Here is a 17,033-nt window from a genome sequence, read left to right as displayed (position 1 = left end):
ATTTCTTTTAATTTTAATTTTTGACGTGTCGATTGTATTCTATTTTTATTTAGTAGGCTTATTTGCGAAAATCAAAAAGAACAAAAAATATTTGCTATTTTTAGAATATAAGTTATGTTTTAATTTGCAACAAAAGAAAGAAATTTTCCCAAAAATATGTTTTCTTAGTTTCTAAAATTCTCACAACTTTTGAGTTCTATAAAATAGTTTTAAGCTACTGTAATAGTGTTATTTAGTTGGGAGACTTTCACAAAAATATACCACCTCAACACAAAATGACAAAATTTGGTAACAAACCTTATCACAAAGGGGAGGGGGTTCACGTTTTTAAGAAGAATATTATTATTAGGGGTGGGGCCCGCACAACAAAAAAAAAAAAAAGGGAAAATGAAAGAAAGAGGGAGGGAACACGTGACAAATGGGGGTTTCATTATTGTTATAAAAGGGAGAATAGATATATTATATAGAGAAATAGATAGAGAAGGAGAAAATACACGGCCACAGGAAAACTCTCCATCTTCATTTTCATCCCAAGATCTAAAGCCAACCATTTTCTTCTTTCCACAAAAAAAAAAAAAAAAAAAAAAAAAAAACTGCAACACATAAGAAACCATTACAACAACTTGTTTTCGACCATAATAGCAACAACCTAGATCTTGAAACTCCATAGTAGCCTCCTCTCCAAGAAAACGCACCATTGAGTTCGTCGTTCCCGTTTGCGGTCCTCCGATTAGTCGATCTAGTCCAATCTTATAGATTCAAAGAAACAGTTTGTTCACTTAAGGTCAATTTTTATCTCATTCTCTCATCTTTAAAGTGTTCAAATCTTGTCATTTTGTTGGATTGCGATGGTGGTTTTTTGTGTTTAAATACAATGTTCCTTGTACCATGCATGTATTAATGGTAAGTTTTCTTGTGATGCTATAGTTTGTTTTAGTTAGTTATATATGTTGATAATATCTTTATCAAAAGATGAATTGGACTTTCCTTATTAGTTTAACGTGAATAAAGGAATGTTAATGGTCTAGGTGTCATATATATTGGTCTTTTATTGCTTTCTTTGTCAATGAAAAACTAAAAATAAGAGGGAAGATTACATTTTATCTGATGTTAATGTAGTTTCCTAAAGCATGACCATCTTATCTTAATTTTTTATTGCCTTGAGTAGTTTTGGATGATATGGATTTTGTTATGGACTACATAGATTTAAAAACGTTTCTTGTATTAGTTTTTGGATAAAAAAGGTTTCTCATGAGTAGTTGGTTAATTGTTTTAGTCTAAAATAAGTAGTGTTTTGATTACTAATTTGGTTCATTTCCTTCGTATGTACAAGTCCCATTTACCTGCGTTTCTTTGATTAAAAAAGGGGTACTCCATAGGTTCAAAAGTTAGGAATAAAGTTAAATAGAGTGTGAAAAAAAAAAATTGCAGTAGTGAAAATTTAATTCGTTTAGTTAACATTTGGGATTATCTTATTGGAATAAAAAATAATGTTGAACTTGGGGGATTTCTAAGTGTTCAGATAGTGAAGTTTAAATAACGTCAATTTTCTGGTCACTTTAGTTGCTTGTGTAGTTGTTCCTCATGCTAATTTTTGAATCATTTTAAGATGTCTTTTTTAGTTAGTCATTACTGATATTTTGAAAACGTTCTATTAAGCATGTTTTATCCAAAAATAATAATCGAATAATTTTAAGTCTCGGATTTTAGAGACAAATAATTGCCTTTAACGCTAGACGAGCTTTAGACACGTTTCAAAACATTTGTTTCGATTAAGAATGCGGTTACGCATCTTATTTCGAGACGTTCTTTTAATAACTCAAGGATGCGGTTACGTACCTTGGCCAAACTCGTTTTAATAATTAATCTTGTTTCGAGTAAGAATGCAGTTATGCATCTTATTTTGAGACGCTTAAAAGATTCGGAATGCGGTTACGCATCCGTTAAAACCAATAAAAAGCTCAACAAATAAAAGTACGAGCAAATCAAGGCTCAGATACATAAAATATCCAAAATTAATTAAAGTTAAGTATAAGTCGATAAAGCGACCGTGCTAGAACCACGGGACTCGGGGAATGCCTAACACCTTCTCCCCGGTCAACAGAATTCCTTACCCGGTCTTCTGTTTTCGCGGACCATAATAAAAGAGTCATTTCCTTTTGATTAGGGATTCGTAAGGTGGCTTGGAACACCAAAACTCAATTCCAAGTGGCGACTCTGTAAATAAAATAATCCCTTTTCAAAACTGTCACTTCAAATGGAAAAACCCTTTAATAATAAAAACCTGCGCGTTTATAACGCGGGGGCGCAAAAAAGGCGTGTGACAGTGACTTATGAATAGAAGGGTAGTATGGCACTCAGTCGAGTAGGGTCTTGGGAGTCAGTCGCGGCCCTCCGGTTTGGGTCGTAACACCGGTGGCATGCCTGGCAAGTCCGCAGGGAACATATCTGCAAACTCGTGAACCACTGGAACTGAATCAATAGGAGGAGTATCTGCGTTGGTATCATGGATATGTGCCAAATAAGCTAAACAATCCTTCTCCACCAGTTTCTTAGCACGAACGAAGGATATGCTTTTCTTAGGGAGAGGACTAAAGTTACCCTTCCACTCAAGTCTAGGTGCCCCGGGCATAGCTAAGGTAACGATTTTAGAGTGACAATCTAGAATTTCATAATGAGGGGACAACCAACTCATGCCCAAGATGACATCAAAGTCTACCATGTCTAGGATCATTAAATCCACCCAAGTACTATATCCCATAAATGTAATCGCGCAAAAAGGGTAGACTCTATCTACCACCACCTAATCCCCAACCAGAGTAGATATATGGATAGGGGCTTTAAGAGTGTCACACATTATATTCAAACCCACAGCAAAATATGAAGACACATATGAAAAAGTAGAACCCGGATCAAATGAAATAGAAGCCATTTGGTCATAAACTGAGATAGTACCTGTGATGAGAGCATCGGAGGCCTCAGCCTCGGGTCTACCTGGAAAAGCATACAAGTGATCGTGCCCTTCTGTAGCCTGTGAACCATTGCGATTACCCTGTACAATCTGAGCCCCGCCTCTGCCGGGCGACTGTCCACCTCTGCCTGCCTGAGGACCGCCTCGATTAGGCTGAGCGCCACCCCTACCCAAGGTGTGGCCGCCCCCCCTGCCGGTGCACGGTCCTTACCTCTTCTATCTGGTGCAATGGAGCTCGGGGAGCCTGATACTGAGTCCCCTGACCACCCTGTCTGAGTCTGGGGCAAAACCTCTTAATATGCTCTACCTCACCACACTCATAACAAGCACGGTCCAGCGTAGGTCCTTGAACAGAAGGTGATGAAGCAGTATAACCCCCATGCTGACCTGAAGACTGATAATTGGCCCCTAATGGGCCCCCAACAGACACCTGCGTAGCGTACTGAACTGGATGCCCTGAATACACCTGTGAATTCTGACCCCTCGAGAAGGAGTTGCTGAAATTCTCACCCCTTCAGGCTTTCTTCTCTACCTGTTTTGCATGATTCTCCTATCTAATCCCCTCAACAACACGGACATGCTCCACTACCTCTTGGAATGATGCCCCAGTGGCTATAAGCTGAAGAGCTGATAGCTGAAGTCCGGTATTCAATCCCTTCACGAACTACTTGATCCTCTCCTCCTCAATAGGCAGTAACTGAAGAGCATATTGGGACAAGGAGTGGAAACGGGACTCATAAACAGCAACAGATGAGTTCCCTTGATCAATATTAGAAAATTCATCCTTCCTCCTGTCACTCAGAGTACGTGGAACATACTTATCTACAAACACTGAGTAGAACTAAACCTAAGTCAACGGAGGTAACCCAACTGGCCTGCACTTCACATATGCCCTCCACCACAACTTGGCATCACCCAAGAACTGGAAGGTCACAAACTCAACACCATACTTATCCGTAGCCCCCATCTTATGGAGTCTCTCATGTCAATCTATGATGAACTCTTACGCATCCCCTGACTCAGTACCATCGAAAACTGGAGGCTTCATTTTAGTGAACCTCAAAAATAAATCATGTTTCTCACCGGTCCTGCAACTGGCCTCGAAAATGCCTCAAAATCTGGAACTTCATCCAAGCAAGGTGCCACTGCTGCGGCATGCTGAATTCCAGGAGCCTGAACTCTATTCGGACCAGGGCTGCTATCCCTGCACCCTTATCTGCTGGAACGGCGGTATCGTCCCGGTCTGTTCCAATCCATGCAACCAGTTCAGCACTTGCTCTATCGCATCTAGTATACCTGGAGCAGCTGCAGCCTCTGACGGAACTGGCACTGCCGCTGGCTGCATCTCCCGCAGCCTCATTAGGAGGCACGAGATCAATTGCTGGGACTCCGCCCCCAACCCGTGCCGCCCCTCTACCTCCACCTCTACCTCTGGCTGCTGCCGCGCGTGTTCTCGCCATCGCTGAGAGAATGAAAGATAGTCAGATACCAATTTGAATCATCCAGATACCAATTGGAATCAAGTATCACGAAAGAAAGAAAGAAAGAAAAGAGAATTTTCCTAGTGTCCAGTAGCCTCTCAAAGATAACTACAAACGTCTCCGTACCGATCCGCAAGACTTTACTAGACATGTCCTTGTACAACGATATCGATGAACCTAAGGCTCTGATACCAACTCTGTCACGACCCAACCCGCCATGATTGGCACCCACACTAATTCCTAGTGGGCGACCCAATACGCCTAACTATCTACTCATTCAAGTCTATTTTTAGTCACCCAATTCATAACAGTCTAACACAAGATAAACCAATAAATAGTCATGCCATAAAATAATAACATAAATGCGGAAGTCCAAACTATTACAAACCCCAAAATCCAAAAGTCACCGTATAAGACCCTAATCCAAAACATGTCTAAGAAATTCATACTGTCTAAAATAAATAAACAACAATGTCTGGAATGGAAATAGACATTAGATAAGGAAGATCTTCGGGCAGCTGGCATGGATAGAAGCTCACTCTCAATCTGTCAGCAAATGATCTCAACGCTAAATGTGAGGTCGGGTAGCAATCTCTGGATCAAAATCTACACTCAAAAGAATGCAGCAAGGTAGTATCAGTACAAACACTATGTACCGGCAGATATCATAGGCTGACTAAGATTAGTATCATGCATGAATTATAAAATCAAAATAACAGACAGACCAGTCAACAACACATAATCAAGTAACCCAACAACACGTCGACCAAGGATATTAACAATCAAGTCACCCAATGATATCAAGAATCAAATCAACGGAAGCGAATAACGGAAAGAACTCTAGCAATAACAACCAAATACACGTTGTACATACATGCTAACTGGTGTCATTGCCCATTAGTCATGACCTGTAAAGGACCCATGGTGTCCATGTGCCACTCGTTTCGGATTCACTCCTAGGACCCGAGCTCACAACTAGGCCACATCCTCACCCCTGGTAAAATGTGCCTGTTCATATCTAGGTTTTATCCTCACCCCCGGTCAAATAGGTTTTTTCATATATATACATATTTATGGTTACATCATTTTCAATAATTGATTTATCATTTTGTACCTAAATTTCACCAAGAAGATCATATTAACTTCTCACCACAACATCATCAACCTGTAGGTCCCAATATATCGAATTGTGACACGAAGCCCACATAATCACTCAATCAATAGCATATTGGAATTTCAACCACACACATTATGCTTGAACACTAGACATGCTTCTCCTATCAATTTCACAACGCATACAATCAACTAATCAAAGTCTAACTCAAGTCGACTGTAACCTACCTCAACTGTAGAGCTGGAACAATGCAGATTACTCCGCTATAGCCTTTCCCTTCCGTAAAGCCTCGGAACACTCAAAGTCTAGCAATTAAGATGCTAAATAAGTCACAATCACTCTAGTCACAAAATCAATTCAATAAACACCCTTCTCTTTTGCCCCATTCCAATGGGTGAATGATTTCTAGGTGTAAATCAATCTAACATTGGCCTTACAACCACGAACTATCAATTTACAAGGCTGTCTAATCAAATTACCTCTTACAAACAATTTCTATGGTCAAGCTACCATTTTTATGAAACCCTAAGTCTCAATTCACTTCGTTCATGTCTCTAATGGTTCAATTCTTGATTAGAGAGTGATAACCCAAACCATTAGATGATAAACACGCAATAACAGTCATAACCCACCAACTATTGAAAGTCTATTCAGTTCTAGGATAACTATTACCAATTCACCATTGTAGATCCATAAAACGGATGATACTCATAAAGATGAAAACATATTGATAGAATGGTTGAGACTTACCTCTCAAGGATATTCTTGCCCTAGCTTGGAATTTCACCCTAGGTGCTTGTTGGGAACTGTTTTGGAGTTTTATGAATAAAGAATTCGGAACGAAGTTTTTAAAAATCGAGATTCTGCCCCCGTCGACCGCTGCGGCGGTCCAACCATCGCTGCAGCGATCCCGCTCAAACCAAAACCGAACCTCCGCTGTGGCGAGCATGGTCCCGCTGCCGCAGTCCCACTACAGGGATCCAGTGCCCGCCATAGCGGACACCCCAATTCCCAGATTACCGCGGTGGTGAGAAGCCCGCCGCTGTTGCAGTCCCGCCGCAGCGGTAATTCTTCTGCTACAGCGGTACCCCTAAGCCAATGTGCTCGCTAATTTCACAGTTTTTTAACTCTACCACCAAACACTTCATCTGAGGCCTCACAAGAACAAATAAAACTTGCATATTGATATAAAAACACCATACGGACTCACCCGTGGCCTCGGAATCCCCAGCGAAGTTCTAATTTCCTACGTCACCCCCCAATGGACTAAACATAATCAAACAATAATCACAAACAAGTCAAGTTTTCAGTTCTTAGACTTTTATATTTGAGTTTCTATTAGCTCGTTCTACCCTTGCGAAGGTTCTATTTGGGTTGGTGATCCTAGATTTTCCTATAACTACCGGGAGGGTCGTTCCACGCTGATGCGGTACTGGTGCCGCTATAGCGGGCACCAGAACGAGATTCCTCAAAATAACACAATCTCAATCCCAAAATCCCGACTAATACCCGAGGCCATCTGCTCACAACCCACAAACACAGACACACATAAAAACACGCTACGAACGCACTCGTGGCTTCGAAATTCCCAACGGTGGTCCTGTTTAACCTGGTCAACCCCCGATACCTAAATTTCAACTTCCTAACTCAAGTCCCAAAATGAACCCGAGTGCATTGGGAACCGAGCCAGATATGCACACCATTTTTCGCTTTTAAGCCAAATTCCTCCAAAACTTATTCAAATCAACTCTGATGACCTCAGAAAGCGTGCCAACAGTTCCCGCGGGTAAAAAATGAGCTAATAAAGCTTGGAAAAGGGTCAAAAACACAATAATGACCAAACAGGTCGTTACAACTAATGACAATATTAAAAGCAAACACACATAGACTTTCAGAGACTGTCACACTTAAGCATTTTAGCAATTGAATGAACATGCTTTGGTTCCAGATCCTACGTACACACCTAAAATCCAACTTAACCTCTAGAATATAACCTTGTAATGCATTAATAGGTAATAAAGACTGTTTGAAGTTAATCATGGATAGTAACAGACCCCAAAAACAATCTAAGTCAGGTAATGACATTGCATATGAGGACTCATTCAAATAATAAAGAGATTTACAGATTCATGAGGGTTGCTTATACTAATCATCTAAGCACACATGTATTAATAATACACTTAAAGATTAACCATGATAACCTTTAACTAGTTCCATCATATAATGAGATTTAGGCTAATTAATGATTAAAAAGGGTCTTTAAACCAACATGAGCAGTAATATCATGCTGATTGTAAATAAGACAAGCCCTATGATGCCACACCATCTACCATGCTAGATTAACAACTAATTCATAAGTACTTATCATAAGCAAGACATGAATACTTTTTAAGCTAACTTAATCTAACATGCTTGCAACCTAATCTAAGCTAACATACACAAATTATCTAATCTAACAAAACACTGATAAACAAATAAGCAAACTAACTAAACTAGAACATACAAACACAAGCATACTAAAACAGCAAGCGTATCAAAACTAAAAACATAGAAATCAAAAAATGAGGAAAGGAAGAAAATTTACCTTTCTTGTGCTCAGCCTTAGACGAGAATGGACCTTGAAGACTCTTCTTCTCCACCCGAATTGCTTAGCCACACACAAAAGAATAAGAAAACTTTAAAATTTTAACTTAAATCAAATAGATAAAGGTCTCAAAAATAGAAACCCTAGTTAAATTGATTTTTCTGAGTATATTGATATTTCAGTATGCTCAAAGGTCCTCTTTTGAAATGTCAAGAATGGGTTTCTTTATATAGAACCCCCAATTCTCAAAACCTTAATCCATAGTCGATGTGGGAGTATAGCAATTTTGTGAAATTGCTTCTCTCAAACCACATCTAACGACTGAGGTTGAGGTAAATAAGCAAGCAAAGGTCAGATTTGACCCAGTACCAGGTCAATCCGCATGGTTCATCATGAACCAATGGAGATTAAAAAACGAGTGCAAACAAAAACCATTAAGGAACTCAGTCATGCTCGTTGTAAAATGCAGAAAAAGTAGACAAAAAAAGTGGGATTACACAGCGTTTGGGTTGCCTTTGGGTGGAAACGGTTGAGAAATGGCAGAGCAATTAATGCTCTTGCCATTCTCAGCCATGTCGAATCAATATCAAACGTTGAGGGTTCGCGCCATTACCATTTCTGGCAAAGGAGACGTAAGAGAAAGAAAGAAGTTGAAGGGCGGCTAAGGTTTTCCCTTCATTCTCGACGTTTTGAACAAATGAGGCCTTTAGGGTCTTGTTTGTTCTGTATGTGTGTGTATAGACGAAGTGTGGGCCGGGCCAGTCCTTATTGGACTGGGCCCGGCTGAATTAAAAAGAATAAAGGGCAACCACATATATATATACACACACTCATATACATGGTATACGTGTATAGCCGTGTATATCTATGTATATGTGTGTATATATGACAAGACTCAAATGTTCAATTTAACAAATGGCCACAATCAGAAAAAATAATGAAATAAATTCTTTAACTAATGGCCAAATATGACTTAATTAACCAATTAACCAAACTAGTGAACATGATTAATATGCTAATGGACTTCAGTGGGCAAATATAGCCTCAATTTACTTAAACCAAGAAATTGGCTATTTCAATTAAGACCAGTTTTAAACTCAACCAAACCATTAAAGGCTAATATTGCAATAGTGACCTTAATCAACTTTAGGCCATGCCAATTAGCTATTTCAATTAAGGCCACAATTAGCCAACAATTGAATAATTTATGGAATTAACCACAATTAAACACTTTAATTAATTATGATTAACTCTAATAAATTTCACATTGGGTATGCAAAATTAAGATTTGATGGATAAAATGATTAATTCATTTAATTAAACAGTTTTCTTGAATTAAATAGAGTGAAATACTTACTAATTGACAATTTAAACAATTAAATAAATAATTGTTGTAAATTATTTTCTCTCTTGGTTAAATTTAGCAAAAGTATCATAATTGTAAAAATATGTAAATTAATTTCCAGATGATTTATAACATTATAGAAATTATTTTACCAAATAAGAATGGTAAAATATTATCTAAATAATTTTATAAAATCATTTTGACTTCTAAAAATACATATTTCACTCCGTTTAATATTCAAATACTCTGGGTAATTAACATAAATTATGGGAGGTCAAAAATTAGGTGTCAACACATGTTTCATAAAAACAGAGTGGAGTAAATCCTTTAAATACACGAGGGAGTTGTATTTTTCATTGTATTTATATACTGATAATCCTTTTATTTTGGCTGTATTTAAATGTGCAAATTTCTACTGTATATACATACAATTATATATACATGTATCTAACTGTATTAACAAAATTGGTTGCACCACATTCACTTCATATGTATTGTTGTATTGGGCTGTATTTCGAATAGCAACCTAACATTTCGTTGTATTGGACTTTATTTCAATATATTTGGTCAGATGTATGTCACATGTATTTGGTATATTCAGTTGTATTTTAGGATAGCAACCTTACAACTGTATTTAAAAACATGGAAATACAGCCGAAATTGCAAAGGTAGCTACGATTTGTATATTGCAAAATTGTAGCTATTTATTGTTAGGAGCTTATAAAAGGTAGCTGTTTATGTAAGTTGCCCAATATAGAATAACTCCAACTGATGCTACTAGAATTCGAGGGATTAACAAGTGGAAACAAAGGAAGGCTTCATGGAATGCAAAATCCAGGAAGAATTTATGCGGTTCAAAAATTCATTGGAGTTCCAAAAACAAGGAAGGATTCATGTGTTCAAACATCTATATATTATCTATATCTATATCTATATATTATTAAAAGCCAAGGAAAAAAAGCACCACATTAAGCCAAGTAGAAGTCTAGAAAAAAGTCACATGTAATTAGTAACTAATTAACTATTAACTAATAACTAATTCAGCCATGTGGCATAACTAGAAATAGTCACATATAACTTATTAACTAATTAATTTAAGTGGCATAACAAAAAGCAGACACACGTAGTAAGTTTTGAATAAATATTGGCCAATTCTAATATAATCTATATCTATATTTATATATTATTAAAAGCCAAGGAAAAAAGCACCACATTAAGCCAAGTGGCAGTCTAGAAAAATGCCACATGTAATTAGTAACTAATTAACTATTAACTAATAACTAATTCAGCCATGTGGCATAACTAGAAATAGTCACATATAATTTATTAACTAATTTATTTAAGTGGCATAACAAAAAGCAGACACACGTAGTAAGTTTTGAATAAATATTGGCCAATTCTAATAATAATAATAATAATAATAATAATAATAATAATAATAATAATAATAATAATTTGGATAACAATGAATTTTATTTAAAAATCAGTTATTTGGTTGTGAGTGCTCCAAAATATTTGCACCATTTTGTCTTCTGTATAGTTATCCTAACTTTTTTTTTTTTTTTAAATCAATGGAACACGTTTATGCCTCCTTCTTTATAGCAGATTCTATTTCCGCGAAAATGTTGGCTACAAAGAACATGTTTTTTGTGGAACTATATTTTCACAATGTGCTCCTAGGAGACTGCTAAAATTTAGGAATTAGGAATTTATATAAATTTTAAAAAACACACGTTCTTGAACACAAATAGTTTCAAGGCCTATTTTTGTGGAACTATATTTTCACAATATACTCCTAGGAGATAATTGCACGTTGCTAAAATTTAGGAATTTCGGAATTTATACAAGCAATGCGGAAAAAATTAAAGATGTTTTCCAAAATGTTTACAAATTTTACCGTGGTTATTTTAGGTATGGAGCATTTTGAGTAATTTCTAAAAAGGTAGCTTATTTTAAAAATATCAGTTAGTCTTGAAAGAGGAAAAATTTAAATTAAGATATAAAAACACTTGCATTTGAATTTAAATTGAGATAACAATTTTGAATTTAAACTTAAAACATGCGGTAACTAATTTCTTTTCCGCATATTTTGATTATCAGTTGTTAATAAGAGGGGAATGGCCTCAAACATAGGGACGTGAGTCTCCATGGTTATTTTACCTCTCTTCATGGGTTCTTCTTAAACTTCCTAATATGATAAGTATCTTCAAATAATCCACGTCTTTACAAAACTGCTTGAAACGAAAACAGCACAAACTCTGCCTTTGAGAAGTTGTTCTTGCAATATCATGTATAACCGTCTGAATTTCTTCTCTGCAGTGTGCTCCATTTGTTTCTTCACATCAAAGTAGTAGTTGCCATGGCAGAACAAGGAATCAAGTTTGGAGATCGTGGTTGGTAAAGTTTGATTCTTTTTCAAATCTTATATAATTCGGTTCTCGAAAATAATTATTCTTTTATAAAGCAGACTCTTAATTCATCAGGTTTGACTCAAAAAGGAACAAATCAGGTCTCCAGCAGATCAATCTCAGTTTTTTGGAAGATTTTATCTGTAAGCTTTCTCCCTCTACAGTGTTTGTATATGTATATTTATATATAGAATCCTAATTTCGAATTTTTTTGTTGTTTTATAAACCAAATCCTTACTTCCTCTTTAGGAATTAGTTTTTATATGACCTTGAATTATGATCGTGGGTATCAATATATTACAGAAGCCACACTTCTTATAGTTATATATCGCAACATGGAGTGTAGCTCCGGATGAAAATGTGGGTGAACAAGTAATGCATTATAGTGATGAAGATTTAGCATTTGGTAATTGGCTCCTTCTTAACTTGGATGGAAATCCACAAAGAAGAAATGTGCATTGTTTGTCTTTCTATTGTATATTGTTTAGTCTAATAATAAAATTAAGTTGTAGACGCAAATGATATTTGCTTATACTTTGGAAGCACATATGTATAGCGTGCGTATGTGTACAAGACGATTTACACTATTTAAAGTTTTTTCTTTAACGGTTTTGTTTGTGTAATCTACCTTTTCATTATCGGAAGTCACCATCAACGAGATGAAAGGGAATTTGCGTTGATTGTGCAGGATGAAAAGGTTAGAATTTGAACTTTTACTCTTTAGAAAGACGTGTGATAAGAGACTAGATCCTCCAATAAGGCATCGGCAGTAGATTACGCTGACATCCTGAATTGTAAATTCTCTAGCGATAAGGTTCCTAAAGTGGTTAAAAAATAAAAGAATCCACGATTGACTGCATCTGCGAGAGTTTAACAGAAAAAACTCAGTGAAATGCATATTTACTTTCTAGCAACTGGATTTAGTCATGAAACTAAGTTAATTTTAGTTGCGTATTTTAGTTGTCCTTATGAATCATGACCATTACCAGTAGGTAGTTAGTTCACTCCTTCTGTTAAGGAGTTTTTATACAACAGTTAGATCATTCAATGACTCGAATGTTGTTTGGCTTTGATGTGTTGGTGAAGTTAAGATTTCCGTGTCAATTTTTGTTTCCAAGACTTAATAGCCTATCATATATACATTATGTTACAAAAATCTATTACCCGTAGAATAAAAATAAAAACTACTTTGTATGTGCAATTTGATTTTACCCTTCGTCTATGCTTTGTGATGTTGATTGTTCTTTTTATTAATTTCATCAGATGATTCAAATGTTTAATCATCTGAATTTGATATGTTTATAAAGTTTCATCTAGCAAGATTAAGCTGCTGCTAGCGGTAGTTTGATTTTTTTTTTGTTGGCTTCTGCTCGCTGTTTTGGAAGAAGTGGTTGTTAATTTTAAATTTCTCAGTTGAATGCCTTATTTTTTTTTTTTTTGAGTAATTGCAGTTGATAAGTCATGTTTAACCGTGGTAGTCATATCTTATTTATAATATCACGTCAAATTTAATTGTTTTGATATTTAAATTTTCATATTTGCTCAGAATCATTTGGTTCAACGAAATACCCATTGTTTGTTTATGTAAACATGACATATATTTGGTCAATCTAATACATAATTTTTGACAATTGGAGGACTTCGTTCTATAAGCCTTTTCTTTATTTGGCCTATTAAAGTTTTTCTGAAGTGGGCTCGAATATAAAAGTTCCACAAAGTTGTAATAACCAACTCCCTGTTGTATACTTTTTGCAAAGGAAATATTCTCTGGCATTGAACTTTAAATTTCATGTTCCAAGGATGAATGGTTAAGCTTGATTGTTTACGTGCCTTTTGAATTGGATAAAAAAGAAGCTAAACATATGCTAATTTGTTACGTCTCATATTCTTATACATTGGGACAACCCGGATTAACTATGATAATTTAAGGCCAAGACTATTCCGGGATTTGAAGTCGGGACTTTTGACCATTTGATTTTATTTTGAGACATAAATTATATATGAAATTGTTGGCATTGAACACTTAGGGAAAATTGGGACCACAATTTATAAAATTGAAATTAAAAATCTTGCCCAAAAATGGCCTTGTAGCCGTGTGGTCCACAAAAAGGTCCCACACATTGTGTGGCCAATTTTAATTGGTCCAACACATTGTGTGGGCCAAGGACATAGAGATATTTTGTGGAGCCTTAAAAGAAGACTTCTAATTCATCTTTCCTCACTTAACACTTAGAAAGAAATAAAGCCAAGTTGAAGAGCTTCACCATGAAGCTCACGGCCAAGGGTTTTCTAAAAACCAACTCCACTTCAAGCCTTCTAAAAATTAATTCTTTGGTTCAAACCCACTATATTGAGGTCCCTAAGTGGCGTGGAAGTATCGTTTGGGTCATCCAACCATTTATTTTGCCCATTTGCAAACCCTAGCCTATTGGGGGATTGAAGAAGAAAGGTGAGTTCTAATCTTGTTTTTGTGTTATAAAGGTTGTATGCATATTGTAGTATGTTAATATGGGTGAAAATCATGAAATATGGAATGTTGGAGTTGGGTTGTGTGATGGGTGTGTTAGCCGTGTAATGTGGGTGTGATTGTGTAAATGGGTGTTGTGATTGAATTGATGAATTAATTGTTTGTAGCGTATTTGATTGTTGTAGAGTGAAGAAATAAATTAGAACCATCTATATGTACAAATGTGGGTGTGGCCGTATATATGGTCCCAAATGTTTGTCAAAGAATGAATTAATATCGCTTAGCGTCGTAATGGTTATTGTGGTGACTTTTATGTTGGAAATGAGAGTTTAATGCCCGAAATTGATGTTGTGATTATGCGGGCTGTTTTGAGGCTTGTTGTGCGTTTGACGTAATTCGTACATTTTATGAGAAAGTATATCGTTATATTGTGAATTGTTGATACAAAACATGACTTGAAAATGAGGAAAAATGAAAAAAAAGAGGCTGCTCGGTTAGGGACTGGTTTCGGCCAGCTTGGAGAAAAAAAATAAAAATAAAAATTTGGGATCATTGGAAAAATTATGTGAATGGTTTAGAAGTCCTCTAATATTGTGGGAAAGGATTCGGGTTAATAATCGAATGTACGAACGATATCGTGGCTTGAAAGTAAGCCGTTGAATCGAATGTCTGGAAGGTTGTTGAAAGATGTAAAAGAGAGCTATTAATGTTGTTTTGCCTTTCGAATTGATTATCAATGTTACTAGGTTGGTTATTGTGGTTGTTGTTGTTGATTTTGAGCGAGATAAATTCTCGGGATGACCTATTTACAGGGGAAGTGCTGCCGAATTTTCTGTAGAATTTAATGATTAGTTGGAAAGAATGGCTTAAGTGCCCTTAGCTAATGTTTGGTATTCGTTGGCGTATTTGTAGACCTTGGGGAGCCCGAGGCGTAGATTGGATATTTACTTTAGATTGACCATCTTGGAGTGCGTACGAGGTATGTAAGGCAACTTCCTTTCTTTTTGGCATGTCTTAGTTTTTCATAGGCTAAATTAGAGCCTTAAGGAAATTCCAAATCCGACATCCGAGCATGTTATGATCCGTATATGTTCTTTGGCATTCTTATGCATGATTTGATGAAATATGAATCTTTATGTATTCGAAATAATTGTTCTCCGAACTTTGCACCCAAAGGGTTTCACTTTAAAGAATTCGTAAATTTGGAATGTCATATCTTTCGTATGAATGCTCGGATTGCTCCAATATTTTTATAAGAGTTTGCATTATGTATAATGAGTATGTTTTCCATAAGCGGGCCCGACTTGGGTAAATTCCCGTCCGTGGATCCCGCGACTTCCCTTTATGTAATTCGGGAACTTTTGAAAGATTAGTATAACCATTATTTCGATTTTCAAATATGACCATTTTGCTTATGTTTGAATTTATGAAAATGATTTTATGCATATGACTACTCACGATTCTATTCGTGCATTCTGTTATTTCTTTCGCCGAGTCCCGGGCCGGTTTTGTTGTCGTGCGCACTTTGTTATACTCCGGAGTTATGCTGTGTTTATGGTTCACCGAGCTACTCGCAAAAGAGGGTCGGGTTCCACTTATATTTGGTGCCATGCTGTGTATGGCGTTATGCGGTGATGTGATACGTGATGGGGTTACGGAGATTTGAAACTTTCTGGTGTTATGCTGTGTTATGGCGCCATCGACGGGCGGGCGACCATATTATGTACCCTATGCATGACTTACATGTTTGAAACTAAACATTTTGATATGATTGGATTTGCACTTATGTTCGGCACTTCTGTTTCGTTTATGTCTCAGGTTTGTTTTCTGTATATTCTGCTTTGCATACTCAGTACATATTTCGTACTGACCCCCCTTTCTTCGGGGGGCTGCGTTTCATGCCCGCAGGTACAGACGCACAGTTTGGTGATTCACCAGTTTAGGACATCCCCTTCTGCTGTTTGGAGTGCTCTTCTCATTTCAGAGCATATATGTTGGTATATATATTTGTTCGCCGAGTATGTATATATATTTGTTCAGGGGTACGGCGGGGTCCTATCCCGCCATATGATTCAGTTTGTTTGTTTAGAGGTCTGTAGACGTAGTTGTGGGTGTGTGTGCCTACTTCTGTTCCGATGTGTTTGTATGATGCTATTCGTTATGGCAGCCTTGTCGGCGTGCATTGATATCTGTGTTTTGGGCCGTTGTGCCAATTGACAGCCTTGTCGGTTTTTGACATATTTGATAGCCTTGCCGGCTTTTTGAGATATGTGCATATGTTCGGCGATGTACATTCCGCCGCCTCTTTTGATTCTGATATGATGTTTTGTACGTGCAATCGCGCAAGATAATATTTGTTCCCAACTCTGTTTAAAAATGATGGATATGAAATCCGTGTTAAGCTTTGCTATGATGATTGTATGTCCGTTTGGGTGCCCCAGTAGGGCACCAGTCGCGGCCCACGGGGCTGGGTCGTGACATAATTACTCTAATTAAATAGTTTCAAATCATAATACAATTTTGAAACTAAATAGAGTATTTCATGTAATAATTTAATAACTTTGGATTACAAAGTTGAGATCCTCATTAACTAGGAGAATTAGAAATCCGTAGATCAAACTTGAAACGTGAGAAAAGGAAAAGACTTGCCTCTTACACAAGGA

General features: G+C 36.7%; 1 long non-coding RNA gene across 2 annotated transcripts; it reads left to right on the top strand.

The window, feature by feature from the left end:
- Positions 1 to 304: 304 nt before the first annotated feature.
- On the top strand, positions 305 to 16,687 carry LOC132640621 (uncharacterized). Of its 2 annotated transcripts, none has more exons than XR_009582302.1 (5): positions 305 to 784; positions 11,815 to 11,892; positions 11,979 to 12,046; positions 15,283 to 15,349; positions 16,279 to 16,687. It is a non-coding gene; the product is annotated as an uncharacterized LOC132640621 (long non-coding RNA). The 2 variants fall into 2 exon arrangements; XR_009582301.1 differs by having other exon boundaries at positions 315 to 784; positions 11,815 to 11,888.
- The last annotated feature ends 346 nt before the right edge of the window (positions 16,688 to 17,033 follow it).

The sequence above is a fragment of the Lycium barbarum genome, chromosome 5, assembly GCF_019175385.1.
Source record: "Lycium barbarum isolate Lr01 chromosome 5, ASM1917538v2, whole genome shotgun sequence".
NCBI lineage: Eukaryota > Viridiplantae > Streptophyta > Magnoliopsida > Solanales > Solanaceae > Lycium > Lycium barbarum.
Note: the sequence above shows the minus strand (reverse complement) of the source record. Positions and strands in the feature narration are given on the sequence as shown.